The sequence below is a fragment of the Schistocerca cancellata genome, chromosome 2 (genome assembly GCF_023864275.1).
Source record: "Schistocerca cancellata isolate TAMUIC-IGC-003103 chromosome 2, iqSchCanc2.1, whole genome shotgun sequence".
Taxonomy (NCBI): domain Eukaryota; kingdom Metazoa; phylum Arthropoda; class Insecta; order Orthoptera; family Acrididae; genus Schistocerca; species Schistocerca cancellata.
In genome coordinates this window covers 1,023,900,484-1,023,917,296 of record NC_064627.1, presented here as the reverse complement: position 1 = coordinate 1,023,917,296, position 16,813 = coordinate 1,023,900,484, and positions in this window count along the sequence as shown.

Genomic DNA, 16,813 nt, shown 5'->3' with positions numbered 1-16,813 from the left:
TTACATATTTGTTGGCTTCGCTCGTTCTTTATCATCAAAAGCACATAGAAAACACGGGACCTCATGTTTTTAACCCTAGACAACCAGATTTAGAGCCAGCATCAGCATCGAGACACGGCAGCGATCCAGCAAGTAGCAGCGATTACCACAACACAATGCAGTTTAATGGCGCCAACCTAACATCAAGTGCTAACAAGTTCCGTAAATGGGAGTGAAATAGTGCGATTATAGCAATTAGCAATATCTATGACTAGGCGACCATTACAAACGTGGGGGCTTGTCCGGGATCTTTAAGTGCATCGATGATAAGAGTGCAGCGATAAATTTCATAAGTGCTTAGCATTCCAAAAAAGTTCATTTGTGCAGTGTGGCAACAGTGAAAATATGTCAAAAATAAATAAATAAATAAAGTGTGTTTGTGCGACTATGAAAAACTATCATCACACCGCTCGGAAGATTAACGTCTGGATTATGTCAATGGAATTCATCAATCAAGACTTCAGCTTCGATAAAACCGAATAGAAGTGAAGAAAGCCAACAGGAACACCGATCACGACATCATAGCATAGCTACATAAAGCAAGGTATTTTGTTGTTGTTGTCATTTAAAATAATTAATAGTTAACATGTCTCTACCTGAGAGTGATGAGATCGTAGGAAATGTAAAAATTGAACCAGGGGATGGTGAACAATTAAACTTAACAGAGTGGCTAGCAGAGTTTGCAACTCAAATAAGCTCGCAACTTAAACAATCAAGTGAACAAGTAAGTTTGAAACTTAAAGAAAACACAGATAGACTGGATAAGTTAAGTTTGAATTTTGATCTATTAAGTACTCATCTCAATGAGAAGTGTGAGGAAATTAAAACTACCCTCAGTAAGGACACTAGAGAACAGTTGATACACTTCAGAAAAGAATTTCAAGTTAAAGTTGAAAGTTTAAATGAAAACATACAAGCGAACACAGACAGCATTGCTGTCATCTACAACAGAGTAGATACTGAAGCTAAAAGATTAGATCAGAGAATAGACAAAACATCAGAAAACCTTAAACAAGAATACAACCTGTATACCACTAATGTAGATACAAAAGTAAAAATATACACACTAAATATACACAATTGGAGGACGCATTGATGTCCAAACAAACGATTTACAATCAAAATACAATGTATGGGCACATCCAAGTGAAATGCTTTCCTGGTGAAAATCTGCACCATATTGACTTTATTCACCAATGTAAGTATATGTTTGTTGTAGGAATGTCAGATAACATAAAAATTAAGTTAGTAAAACGGTTTCTAGAAGGGGAGGCCCTATCCTGGGCAAATGAGAATAATGATTCTTGGAATACTTTTGAAGAGTTTGAAGCTAAGTTTATTTGCAAATTTTGGTCACAATCCATACAAGCCAGATTAAAGTTAGAATTTCTAAATGGACCAGTGTATAGAGGGAAAGTAGGAGAAATGCAAAAATTTTGCAGAGATCAATTGAAAAAACTTGCTCACTTGAATAACTCTTTTGATATTATGACACAAATTGATGTTTTAAAAAGAAGGTTACCAGAGAGACTGCAGTGGGAATTGGTCCATGGACCAGACGATTCAATGGAAGAGTTCCTGAAATTTGTAGATAGATTAGATAGGGCCTTGGAAAGAGAAAATAACCAAAGTTTTGGCTCTGGCTACAACCAGTATGGGGTGGGAACAGGAATGTAAATAGAGATTATTATGGGAGGAGAGACTTTGAAAATTCTGGAAATAATGCTCCAAATAGGGGAGATAGGAGATATGAAAATGATTTCAGAAACAATACACAGGAGGGAGGATGGAGGAGAGATAACAGGAATGATAGAAATAGGTATTGGGGAAGAGCACAAGATAGAAGGGGGTTTGTTGAAACTAGTGAACAAAATGACAACTACAAACAGACAGACCGAGGGAACCAGCCGGGAAACGGTGGACAGTCCCACTAGATGTCCGTAGTTTTGGGGCTAGACAACATTATGACAGGACAACACATAACCGAAACTGGAAAAGGAGAGGATACAATGTAAAGAGTAAGTACCATGAAAATACTGATGTTGTTAGAATGAATAAATTAGAATTTAATAAAAGGTTTTGGGATACTATGAGTAAAAGTGATACAGTTAATGAAAACAGTGTTCAAGCACAGGTAGTTAGTGAAAGTGCAGAAGTTGAAGGTATTGCAGAGATCCATAGTTGGGCTGAAAAAGATACTGGTGTTATTAACAAGTCAGACACACCACAAATAGAATCTATTTTGGGGGGTTTATTTGATAAGAAGGGGGATGACGAAGCGTTTAATGGAGCCAAAGACTCAATTGCTGAGATTCAGATACATAGGGAGGAAACTGAAGATGGGGTTGTTGTGGAGGAGGAGGAAGAAGTAATAGAGGGACATTTAAATAATGATCCTAAATCAAGTGATGTTATTGATGAGAGTGTGGAGGAAGAAATAAAAGTATTTGTAGAATTGAAAAGTGATTATGTGGTAAAGGTAAGTGATGTGACAAAACATGGCTAATAATGAGGTTAATTTAAGTGAAATGCAGACTAGGGAATATGTTTCTGAGGACAAGCTATTGCCGATTGGGAACTATGAAACACTAATCTATGAGAATGGTAATAATAATAATATTAAAGAAAATGTAAAGGGATGGAATGTAAATGTGTGTTTTCAAGAAAAAGGGGAAAAGTTTTTAGAAGTTTTGTGGAACAACTATGGAAACTGTATAAACAAAGATGCCTTTTGGAAAGAATTAGCAAAGGTAAGTGCAACCTTGTATCCTACATGGTGGACAAGAATCCGTAGTGGACTTTATAAAAAAGGGGGTGAAAACAGTAGTTTGTTAAGTGACAACACAGTGTTAAAAGGAACAGATGAAAACAAAGGTTTATGTTTAAATGTCAATGCTTTGCAAACAGAGAGGGGTGTGTCTAAGTGTAGGAAAGAGACATTAGACTTAGGAACTAAAGAAATTGAAAATGATCTATTGTTTGAAAATACTGAAATAGACAAAGATGTTGAGCTAGGTTGTCCATTGTTAAAGTAAACATTGACATTTGTCCATTTGAAATAAAAGAAAGCCCACATCCTAATGCGTATAGACTTATCTTTCCCAGATCAAGAAGGTTATTTGGATTAAGAAACATCACTGAATTGAAACCATATAAACATGATTAAGCACATTTCCCTGTTTGAATACAGTTACTTACCCAGTTTCCATAAAGCATGTTATCAGCAAAGATTTTTACTGGGTGTGTCAAATAGCAACTACCACTCATCCTACAGACCCTGGAAAAGTTCCAGATCTCTGAGAGAATGTTTTTATATTTTTATTGTCACTATTGAGTATTAAATTTTGAGACATCTTCTTTACTTGCAATGGGCAAGAAGGTGACAAACATTTATTACTTTCCTTTTGTATTGTTGAATATGGGACATACTTGCACCAAATAAAAGACAATGTAAAAATTGTTGTGCAAGACCCATCATTTTGTTACTATTGTGTTCTTAGGCATAAGATTTGTGTACAATTTTCTACAGCTAATCAGATGTTCACCAAGTTTGATGTTTGTGTTATGTTGTGACCAATTTAAGTGTCCAATTTTAGTATTAATATGTTCTTGTACTGTCTTGACTATGTGTCGCAATGGGAGACAATATATATATATATATATATATATATATATATATATATATATATATATATATATATATATATATATATATATATATATATATTTTATGCACAGTAAAACAAAAAAATTATTAAAGTAGTACTTTCCCAAATTTTAACCATTTGACACATTTGTCCTGGTCGGCTAATATCATTAACGTTCTGTAAATGATATTACCCGAGAGGGGTATTGTAACGGAACATATTAAAGGCTTTACTGTACTGAAGTATACGATACCCTCCAAATTCAACTAGTTTAACGAGTTTTTATGATTATAGAAAAGTTATTGTGTATGTTAACAATGATTGCTTAACATGTCTGCATAAACAGTCAACCCATTAAATTATACTGAGTAACTGACCCACACAAAAGTTTATATCACTTGATCACTGATACAGCAAATGTCATCATGTAAAAACACTAAGTTCATCTTAAATAATTAATATGAAGTACGAAAAATAGTGGCCAACTTAGGTATTTTGGATCTCCTTAAATAAAAATCACCCAGTGAAACCTATTTGTTCACTAGGAGCGTTTTCACTCAGTATTCATGTAAGCAATCCTATTTTAGACGAAAACCAATGTAATTCTTAATAATTCATGTTATTTACTTATTTATGCAAATTAGAGAAGTCAATTGACAAACTTCTAAAAAACAGCCTTTTTGTAACAAAGAATTAGTCTGTCAAGTCAACAAATCTGTCTGTCATTTTAATAACATGTTAAATTATGTCACTCGATGCAAATTAATAACTTTTCTGCACAAATTATGATAACAGACGTACATGTGACTTATAAACTATATCTCTTTTTAGTAGTTCTTTGACAATGTTATAAATACAAGCAGCAAGAAGGGTCGGGAGGCAGTCGGAATGTCACTTTGGTAAAGTGTGTTTGTGTGTTATTGTTTCAGGTGGATAAACAATGCAGAGAACATGTAAAGGAAGTACTACTTTGTATTGTGTCATGGTCTTTGGTGGACAGTGGAATTAAGATGGCCACCAGAGTAATAAATATTTGAAGTTTACATATTTGTTGGTTTCGCTCATTCTTTATCATCAAAAGCACATAAAAAACACGGGACCTCATGTTTTTAACCCTAGACAACCAGATTTAGAGCCAGCATCAGCATCGAGACATGGCAGCGATCCAGCAAGTAGCAGCGATTACCACAACACAATGCAGTTTAATGGTGCCAACCTAACATCAAGTGCTAACAAGCTCCATAAATGGGAGTGAAGTAGTGCGATTATAGCAATTAGCAATATCTACGACTAGGCAACCATTACAAGGTCAACTACAAAGCGCTGTCAGAATTGCTCCTGAAGAGGCTATGAGGACATTATAGATAGTACACTTTAAGACTAAAAACTGAGGTCTAAGAAGATGTGTAGAACAAATCTTCAGCCTAACAAAACAGACAGAACAAGGGCCTTAAAGAGCAAAACAATGGTAGTAATCTTCATGGACTTTGCACAGGCATAAGAACCCCTCCGACAAACTCTTGGAAAGATTCTGAAGAATAGGTGGCTGAACAGCACTAGATGAGAACTGGCAATGGAAATTCTGTTAGATGCAAAGGCAAGGATGAGATTCACAGAAGCATTTCAGAAGAGTTTGAGATCAAGACTGGTGCCAAATAGTAATGCAGACTGTTACTATTTTTTTTTCAACAGTGCTAAATGAATTTATTACATAGTGGAGGGTAATAACAGATAAAATGAGAACACTAAAGATGCATGTGGGGGATGAAAAGGGCAATGGGGCCCACGTGGATTGCCTAGCCATTGTGGGTTACAAAGTGATAGTGAGATGGGAAAAGAATGTAAAGAAACAACTTGAGAAATTAAGCAAGATAGCCAGAAGGATGAAACTAAAATTGCCTATAACAAGACAAAGATGACAAATACCTCTGAGGATTGGTAAACTGTTATAACCTTTAATCACCATTAATTGTGTGGATACTCAAACCCACTCACTTAGAAACAATAGCTGGTTACATGATAACAACTCAGTATCTCTTATTCGACTGCCGTGCTGTGACATGCGGCCGGCGCCGTTCGTAGCTAGGTGGCGCTCCCGCGCTCAGCTGAGATGCGGAGCGCCTCTATCGCCATTTGCGCGTACTGTCGTGGCGGCACTGTTAAATGTCGTGACACTGTCACAACATAAACACCAGAAGCTAATGTGCAATAGGTGAACAAATTCAAATACCTAAGAGAATATATAACAGAATAAAACAGGAGCAAAGAGGGACTTATATGATGGAGTAGATGTGGTCAGCCTTGTGACCAGGGATATGTACAATAAAAGGAATATATCTACAGATGCAAATGTGAGGCTCTACAAAGCAACAGTGAGGAATGCAGTACTATATACAGCTGGGATGATAACACAAGGAAATCATGTTAAGGAACAATTACATAGTGAAGAGAGAAAATACTAAGGAAAATACTAAGTCCCAAAAGATGATATGAAATATGGGTGTGAAGACATATGGGACAACTTTTCCAGAACATGGGGACAGCATCAGGAGCAGTCAGACTGAAAAGGGCAAGATTTGAGGAGCATGTAGTCAGGGGGAAGATGGGCAGGGTTACTATGGGCAACAAAAGGTTAGACAAGAGGAAAGACAGAATTAAATGGGTTGCTGAACTGAAGATGGACTGATCAGAATTAGGTATCAAAGAGGAAACGAGGGAAAATAGGTACACACTGACCAATATGCTGTAGATCAATGACATAGAAGGATACAGGGAAAGGACTGAGAGTCACCATTGGTGCAGACAGGAGATGAGGACAGTGGAGATCTTAGAAAAATAATGAGGGAGAGGAAAAGAAAGGATTAAGAAGGTCTAGGAGGAGAAGAATAAAAAGCAATTAATGAAGGAGCAGCTCATGGTTATAGAGAGGGTGTAATGAAAGAAGAAGAATAAAACTGCATGATGTGCAAAACCCATGAGGTCACTGTATTGGTCACTGTATTGTCTGCCAAGTCATAAATACATCCTGAATGGAAAGGGTCATAACACAGTTCCCTGTGACATGCCTGAATTTGCTTCTACATCTGTCAATGGCTCTACATCCACTATAACATGCTGCTTCCTCCCTACCAACAGAAACTTCAGTGAATCAGCTCAGTGTTCTCAGACAACAAGCAGCAAAGGTAGAGCTAAATGTGGCACTTGAAAAAACACAATACATCACAAATGTCAGTGATTCTCCTCACACACTGCACATGGAGCAGGGAGAAATACCTGGGAGAATGGAAGGAATCCTTTCTTTTTACAAGAACAGCATTGTCAACTACAGTTAGCAACCTGGAACTGGCATATCAATTGATTGAGAGCACCTATAACACTTATAACTAAAGGTGTCAGTTTTATAACATAAAAATGAAACACTACCAGTCATATGCCCTGCAGCCGTAAGTTCTTCATTGTGACTAGTACTCAACAGGAAGGGTCTCACAGACAAAGTTGAAATTCAGGAGAAAAAATTAAGGAGGAAGATATGGGGACCAATCAAGGAAGGTAACTAATATAAAATACAACTAACCAAGGAGCTCTATAAATACAGTGAAAAAAATCACAGACATGGCTAGGAAGACACATCTAGCCTTGTATGGGCATGTTTATAGGATACAACAGATAGACTAGTCAGCTTCTTGCATACCATCAAAAGAGGAAGACAAAGTCACAATAGTTGTTGTGAATGATGAAAGATCCACCGGAACTGGGAGGTACACAACGAGACTTGGGACAAAGGAGAGGAAGGGACAACACGGCGAGAGGATGTACACCAGAACTTACTCCAAGTGCAACAGTTGAATGTTGTGGTCTTTAATTGGCTTATAGGAAACAAGAAGAAAAAGAAATTTTAAAATATATATTAACACACCACAACAATGAAAACAATCAATTACTGATAAAATTATTTAATTGGATAGATAAAAAGTCTACTCACCAAACAGTGGCAGAACACATACATAAAAGACTGTTGTGATTGGCAAGCTTTCAGAGCTAGTGGCTCCTTCTTCAGGCAGAAGAGCTGAAGGGGAAAGAAGAAGAGTGAAGGAAAAGGACCGGAGAAGTCTAGGAAAAGAGGTAGATTTTGGGAAAGTCACCCAGAACTGTGGGTCAGAGGAGACCTGCATTGGACAAGATTTGATAACCTGAGAGCTTAAGGTGGAAGAAAGTGTAATATGCAAGACGGAGATTACTACTAAAACATCGTGCATGAGTTAACAAGAGTGAGACGCTAAATGTATTGTACATAGCAGACGTGGGAGGGGGCGGTGAAAAATAGACGGGAAAGACAATGAAAAATATAGAAAACTAAAACGGAGTGAAGCAAAGAGTAGTGATGACTCCATCATTATCCTCCGAGCAGGCAAAGGATCTACCACTATAGTACTTGACTGAAAGGAGTATATTAGTGAAGGTCTACACCAGCTGTCTGACACCTCTACATACAGCATCTGCCATCAAGATCCCATCCCAGTGATTCAAACTGACCTGCATTCCCTCTTTAAAACCTCAGGCCCCTCACAAGGACTCTCTCCTCAATCCATAGAACTTCTCACCCCACCCAAACCATGTATCACCTCATTTTGCCTTCTTCCTAAGATCCACAAACCCAATCATCATGGCTGTCCTATAGTTGCTGGCTTCAAAGCACCTACTGAATGTATATCTGCCTTATTTGTGTACAAAACTCCCCTCCTACATCAAAGATACAAACCATTTCCTAGATCATCTGAAATCCTTGCCCATTCCACTCCCACCACACACCTTGCTTGTCACCATTGATCCCATCTCCCTTTATACCAACATACTCCACATATGTGGTCTGTCTGCTGCTCAACATTTTCTCAGTCAGCACCCATGAAATTTCAAACCTATGACATCCTTCCTATTCACCTTAATCAACTCTGTACTTACCACAACTACTTCACCTTTGAGGGGCAGACATTCAAACAGGTCAGGGGTACAGCCATGGGAATCAGGATGGCTCCTTCCTATGCCAACCTTTTCATGGATCACTTGGAAGGGGCTTTCCTGGTATCCATAAGTCTTCAGCCCCTGGTTTGGTTTAGATACATTGATGACATCTTTACCATATAGACTCTTGGTGAGGCTGACCTGTTAAAATTCCTGGAATCACTGCATACCTTCTCCCAATTAAATTGCACTTGGTCCCATGCTGAATCCCATGCCACTTTCTTTGATGTTGATCTCGTCTTCACTGAAGGCCAGCTATGCACTTCCATCCACATTAAACCTATCAGCAAACAACAGTACTTACATTTTGACAGTTGCCATCCTTTCCATGCCAAACATTCCCTCCCACACAGCCTTGGCACCCAAGGCAAACATATTTGTTCAGATGCAGACTCTTTACAGAAATACACCACCATTCTGAAATGAAATGAAATGAGCGTGTGGCATTATTGGCTGGGAGGCCCCGTCCAGGGAAGTTCGGCCACCGAGTGCAAGTCTTATTTCAGTCGACGCCACATTGGGCGACTTGAGTGATGGTGATGAGGAAGTAATGATGTTGAGGACAACACAACACCCAGTCCACAAGTGGAGAAAATCTCCAACATTGCCAGGAGTCAAACCTAATCCTGCTGCATGGTAGGCAAGCATGTTACCACTTAGCTGCTCAGGTGTCCACCTCAATAGCTGAGTGGTCAGTACAACGCAATGCCATGCTAAGGGACACGGGTTCAATTCCTGGAGATTTTCTCTGCTCAGGGACTGAGTGTTGTGTTGTCTTCATCATCATCATCCCATCCTCATCAATGCACAAGTCACTGAAGTGGTGTCAAGTAAAAATACTTGCACCAGGCGACCAGCCTACCTGACGGGAGGCCCTAGCCATACGACATTTCATTTATTTTACCACCATTCCCACCTCAACCTTCACTACACATAATTACCCCACCAGCCTACCTAAAAAGCAGATTTCCTGGGCCATCACATCCAATCCTGGTACTGTTGATCCCTCCACAAAACAGCTTCAGAGCACACCATTGGTGACTCAGTATTACCCTGGTCTTGAATGTGTTAATCAGCTACTTTGATAGGACCACAACTTCCTAAAATCATGCCCTGAATGAGATCCATTCTGTCTAAAACTTTGCCCATCGCACCCAGAATATCTTTCTGCCACTCTCCCAATCTCTGCAATGTTCTTGTCAGATCCTACGCTCCTTCTGCACCCATCTTCCCACCCTATGGCTCCTATCCCTGTGATCATCCCCATTGCAAGAATTACCCTATGCACCCTCCTACAATCACCTATAACAGTCCTGTAACTGGCAAAACATATACTATTGAAGGGAGAGCCACCTGTGACACGACACATGTTATATACCAGTTATTATGTAAACAGTGTTTTGCCTTCTACATCAGCATGACTACCACCAAATTATCAATTAGGATGAATGGGCATAGGCAGAGGGTATATAATGGCAACTTGCAATATCCTATTTCACCACATGCACCATATGGATTCTCCCCCCCTGATACCAATTTCCCAGGTGGGAACTAGCACTAAAACATGTCCTTGGTTTTTGCCACCCACCTGCCTTAATTTACATTAGTTTCTTCTGTCTCAGCTTTTATTCACTGTAGCTACTCTTTGCTTCACTCCATTTTAGTTTTCTACATCTTTCATTGTCTTTCCCATCTTTTTTTCACCTCCCCCTCCCACGTCTGTTAAGTACAATGCACTTAGCTTCTCACTCTTATTAACTTGTGCATGATGTTTTAGTAGTAATCTCTGTCTTGCATATTACCCTGTCTTCCACCTTACACTCTCAGGTTTTGAAATCTTATCCGATGCAGTCCCCAGCAATCAGTCTTTCCTTCTAATCTGGTACGGTAAGTATCCCCTGACCCGCAGTTCCGGGTGACTTTCCCAAAATCTACCCCTGTTCCTAGACTTTCCCAGCCCTTTTCCTTCACCCTTCTTTCTTCCCCTTCAGCTCTTCTGCCTGAAGAAGGAGCCAATGGTTCCAAAAGCTTGCCAATCACAACAGTCGTTTTATGTGTGTGTTCTGTCGCCGCTTGGTGATTAGATTTTTTATCTATCCAATTAAATAATTTTAACACACCATACAAATGAAATGGGTCTATGATCCTTACACAACATGAATTTTCACCCTTTTTGTCATCACACTATTTTATATAAACCATAATACCACTGAAAAATCCAGGATGGAAGGTAACAATATTATGAGAATGAAAGTTGCTACTCATCATATAATAGAGATGCTGAGTCTCAGACCGACACAACAAAAAGACTTTCACAATTAAAGCTTTTGGCCATTGGCCTTTGTCAACAATAGACACACATATACAGACACACACACTCACGCAAACTCACACAACTCATGTGTGAATTGCGTTTGCATGAGTGTGTGCATCTGCATATGTGTGTCTATTGCTGATGAGGGCCAATGGCCAAAAGCTTTCATTGCAAGAGTCTTTTTGTTGAGCCTATCTGCGACTCAGCATCTCCACTATATGGTGAGTAGCTACTTTCCTTCTCATAATATTGTTACCATAATATCACTGTGTTGATTTGTGGCATATCACATTTGTTATAGCTGTTATAATGCAAATGATTAATGGATGAATGAAGTAATGATTAGTGGGTCAACAATAATATAAAACATGAAGGAGGTTATTCTGTTCATCAAACGTCATTGTGTTTGAGCTATGAATATGTTTTTATCCTGCAACAGGGGGATGTCAATGATTTTGGATGATAGTTTTATAGGACAGTTCTGCTACTCTTCTTGAACAATGAGGTGACCTGAGGTAGGGATTCCATCAGGCCCTGGACCCTTTTACAGTTCAATGCTATTTACACTAATATTTATATCACTCATCTATGTTGTAGTGTGATAATTTGACTGGAGTAATATTCATGGATCTTTCTTTGTAATTGAACACTTGAAAACCGAGTTTGACCTTTCTGCTTTTGCTTTGCTATCTAACTTTCAGTTTGTCTGTTGTACAAGAGTGTCTGGACACAGCTTAAATGCCACAGACAGGCTAAAAATACAACCAGAATTTGTTCAGGTGTTATGAACGATTTTTTTTGAAAGATTCAGTTCTGGTAATCCTCGAATGCTTCATGCAATGCTCTTCTGAGATCCAAATACATTTCATTTAGGATCTCTCTATTAGAAGCCATTTTAATCTACTGTACAGTAGTTGCTGCTTCTTTAAAAATTTCTTTACAGAGACTGTATACCATGGAAAGCATGAACTACTCTATTAGGAACAAAAATTTACAGTGATTGTTTTATGATTGTTCTAAACTTGAGCCACAGTTCCTCTATGTGCCCCTGCCCAGAGCTAAATATTTCGAATTCCTTATAAGATACAACACAACAGCCTCTTTATCTAGCTCAATTCATGATTTCCTTTCAGAAGGGTCACAGTTTACAGTAACAGATGGGAAGTCATCTAGGGAAACCAAAATTATATCTGGGTTTCCCCAAGGAAGTATGACAAGACCTTTGCTGTTATTAATGTAGAAAAATTATCTGGGAAGCAATTAAAGTAATCCTCTTTGATTACTTGCAGATGATGATGTTTTTCCTGTCTAGTAAACTCACAAGAAGATCAAAATGATTGACACAACAATTTAGACAAGTTATCTGAATAGTGAAAAAAGTTGCAACTGATTCTTGTTCTGCTTTGCGACACAATTTTGATTGTTGTGAGCCACTTGTGATCGTTGCTTCTGAGCAGTGATGCCCACTGTCTGGCGATGCCAGAGAGTAAGGTCAGAGTGACTGCAAGAGAGTCAGTGTGAGCCTCCAAACAGGAAAGTTCCCTGGAAGTGTAGAATACTGACTGCTGGGAAATGGCTACTGAGTGCTAACCGGGGTGCAGTTGTTATGTATCCCAAGAGAGGCAGCATAGTGGTTAGAATGTTTGTGACAGAACCTGCTGAATGTCATTTGTTTTCATCTTGTTCGACATAATTGCCATGTGCTGCACTGCTGATGTTTGAAACCAAGCCTCTCTATGCTAAAACTTATATTTCAGGAGAGATTATGTGGAGAATAGGTGCACTGCAGTGAACTTCATTTTGAAATATTAGCAGTAGGTTCTGAGTATTTTGCTCACATAATTTCTTAATTGTATACTGTTTTCTGGGGTGTCTCCTCTTCTCAGATTTCCCACTTGGGTTTGGGTGAGTAGCACTGAGTTAGTTTCCAGTATTTTGGTGTTGCCTGTAAAGAGGTTTAGATCATGAGGCAGACATTGATGAGCCAAAACATTATGTCCTCCTGGTTAATATCTTCTTTGTCCCTCTTTGGAATGAAACACATAACTGATTCTGTCTATCAGGGATCAAAAAGTTTGTTGGTTGGTTTGTGGATGTATATGGCATTTGACGTCTATACACAGGTCATCTATTTTGCATAAATAACGGGCTGCTGATTTGTGTATGCGGTGATGGTGCCTGACAGCAAACAAGATGGGTTCCATAGGATTTACATCAAGCAAATTTATTCACTGAGACATCAATATGAGTTCACTAGAATGCTCCTCAAACCACTGTAGCACTGTCCTGGCACTGAGACATGGACAATTATACCACTGAAAGATGACATCACCATGAGGAAAGACATAAGCAATAAGGGATGTAGGTGATTTGCAACTGTCAGAATGTCTTCAATTACTACCACAGGTCCCACACAAGCACAGGAAAATGTCTCCCGTAGCATAATACTGATCCCATCAGCCTGAGTCTGTATCATACTGCATGTTTCAGCCACTGTTTACCACAATGACAACATTTGTGAAGACGCCAGAGACCTAGTGTAGCAAAAATGTATTAGCTAGAAGAGCAAACATGTTTCCATTCATTGACAGTTTAATCTCAATGGCTCCATGCCCAAGGCAATCATAATTTATGTTGTCCTTGGGGTAATATGTGAACATGTAGGGGTAGTCTGCTGCCGAGCTCCATGTTCAACAATGTATGACAAATGGTGTGTTCCAAAACACATGAGTGTCCACCAGCATTGTGCTCCTTCAGAAGAGATGCCATGTATCAACCTACATCCTAAATTGCAGAGTGTACAAGCCTCTGAACACCATGTTCTGTGAAGAGTTGTGAGCGTCCAACCATTTAGTGCCTAGTGGTAATTTCACTGTGCTTCTATCTCTTTGCTTAGATGCTCATGACAGTAGCACATGAACATTTGGCCTGCTTTCCTTTTCTGAGATACTAATTCATAGGCTCTGCATAATAATAATTTTAACTTTGTCAAAGTCGCTTATCTATATGGATTTTCCCATTTGCAGCCCATATATTTGCTAGGGTGAGCCCCCATCCATACCTGCCCTGCCAGTCAATGGGGTACAGCAGATGGCAATGGGTGAGCTGACATAGGAGGTGTGGAGTGGAGTAGTAGGAAATAGGCAGTTACGGTCGACAGCATAAACTGATCCTGGAACAAATTATGGTAAAGTGTTTCTTTTTTTTTTTAAGTGAAGCCCCTATTTTACATTTTCATGAAGTCCAGACTTAAAAAAATTCAAATCTGAGGAAACTGTAGTATCAAGGTAAACATTAAACCACCCAAAATATGAGCAAAAATTATATATGATGTTTGAAACTTCCCCGGCATACTGATTGTTCCATAAAAAAACAGGAGAACTGCCGTAAGCCAGTGACATCTTGCCACAATATTTTGGCACAAAGTGTTTTGGCCATCTTCAGGTGAGTACAGGTGTAGAAGTACTGGTGAATACGCGCTGAGCTCTGCTATTTAAAGCCAAAGGGGGCTGCATTGAGCATGTGCTGTGCATGTACTGTTTAGCATGTGCATTCACAACTACGTGCACCGCGCCCGGTGCCCTCCACGGTGAAAACTTGGCATTTCGATATCAGATCGATCTTCATCTTTATACTGATAACTATGTTGACTACAAAGTTTAAACAGGATTCCAAGTGGAATTTAACTGGTAACCGCTATCTCGATTGATAAGATTCTCGCTGTCTGACAATTTTATTTCTATGGATTCATTTATAATTGAACTTCAGAAATTTGATGTTCGAGACACAATTTTTGCATCATTGTAATTCATAGAGTGGCCAGTAGAAATACAATGTTCAGCGATTGTGAACTTGGTGGGTTGAAGACAGCGAGTATGATGCTGGTGTTTCACAATACGTTCCTGCACCGTTCTTGTTTTCTGCCCTATATATGACTTGCCGCAATCACACGGAATCTTGTAGACACCTGATTTACGTAGGCCCAGGTCATCCTTAACGGATCCCACCAGTGATTATATTTTAGGAGGAGGGTGAAAGATGACTCTAACTTGGTGCTTCCTCAATATTCTACCTATCTGTGACGAGATGTTCCCAATAAAAGGAAGATAAGCCGTTACCTGAAGACCTCTTCTTCTTCCTTGCTACGTCGTTTGTAGGACTGCATAGCTCTGTTCACTTGCTTAGTTGAAAAGCCATTCATCAGGAATACTTTTTGCAGGTGTTTCAGTTCCGCTTGAAGACTGTTGACGTCAGAATAGTATGGGCACGGTGGATTAAGTTTTAAGGACACCCATTGTTTGTGTTGGATGGTGGCAACTGGTAGCTTGCTGATACAAATCTGTATGGGGCGGTTTCCTATACACTGAATGACCAAGTGTGCCATCATTCTTGCGCCATACCAGAACATCTAAAAATGGCAAACAACCATCTTTTCCAATTTCCATAGTGAACTTAATATTTTCATGTATGGAATTCATATGATGTAATAATTCCTGGAGGTGGTCCACGCCATGAGGCCATACTATAAAGGTGTCATCCACGTAATGCCAAAACACTGTCAGTTTAAAAGTGGCAGAGTTGAGAGCTCTCTCTTCAAAATCTTCCATAAAAAGATTTGCCACCAGGGGAGACAAAGGACTCCCCGTGGCAACACCATCAGATTGTTCATAAAATTCATTGTTGAATGTAAAATATGAAGACGAGAGAATATTCTTAAACAACGTTGTAATATCTGCATTAAACATATTAATGATCAGGTGTAATGAATCTACAAGAGGCACCTTGGTAAAGAGAGAAACCACGTCAAGGCTGACCAGCAAGTCATTACTTTGCAGCTGTAAAGACTGAATATGGCTGATAAAAGAGTTTTTTATGTGATGAGGGCATTTGCCTATAACTGGTTTAAGCAACTCTACGGGGAGGAAGTGATGGAATATATTCGAAGATTCGACAAATTGCGTGAAAGAAGAGTGATGCTGCTGAGCTCGTTGACATTTTTAGTAAGTTGTAGAGATAAAGGCATTATTCCTACATTGCCAGAATTGTGCATTTTTTAAATACTACTGCTGCTAACAACATCAAACGTAAAGCAAGCATGGCATTGGTCAGAGAACGGATTTGTTTCAGTCAGCGTGAATTAGATGCCATGTCAAAGGATATGTTCTATATAGTTCTGGAATTGGCAGCAAGAGTATCTTATTTATCATGGGATTGGGTCGATGGTGTGACATGGGCTACAGCAAACTGGAGCCATGACAAGGCTGTGATGAGGCAAACTGCCAAGATTAGTAGACTTTCTACACAGATGCAACAGAAAGCTCCTCTACGATCTGTTGTTAATTTGACACAGAAATATTTTGATGATGCGACTATGTCTGTGTTAGAAAAAGGTCTGAATTTTACCCCCCACACCTGTTTCACCGCCATTTGTAGACTTCGTCAGTGCCACTGAAGAAGCTGCATGCTGTCGTGATACAGATAAAGCGGAGGAAGTCCGACGTTAGTCTTGTCATGTGGTGACTAGAGGTGCACCTACGAAGGGTAATATCTCACCTATGGAAAGGAGAGCTCTCCGTAATTTAAGAGCAGATGTGGATACAGTTGTCTTAAAATCAGACAAAGGAAATTCTACAGTTCTTATGACAAAGGATGATTACATCAATAAGATCAATGTTGTATTATGTGATTCCACCTATCACAAAACTGATAAGGACCCCACGAGCCGAGTTATGCAAAAAACAGTAGAACTCTCATCAAATAGTTCTCTATCGAAGGAGGTCATCAAGAGATTGAA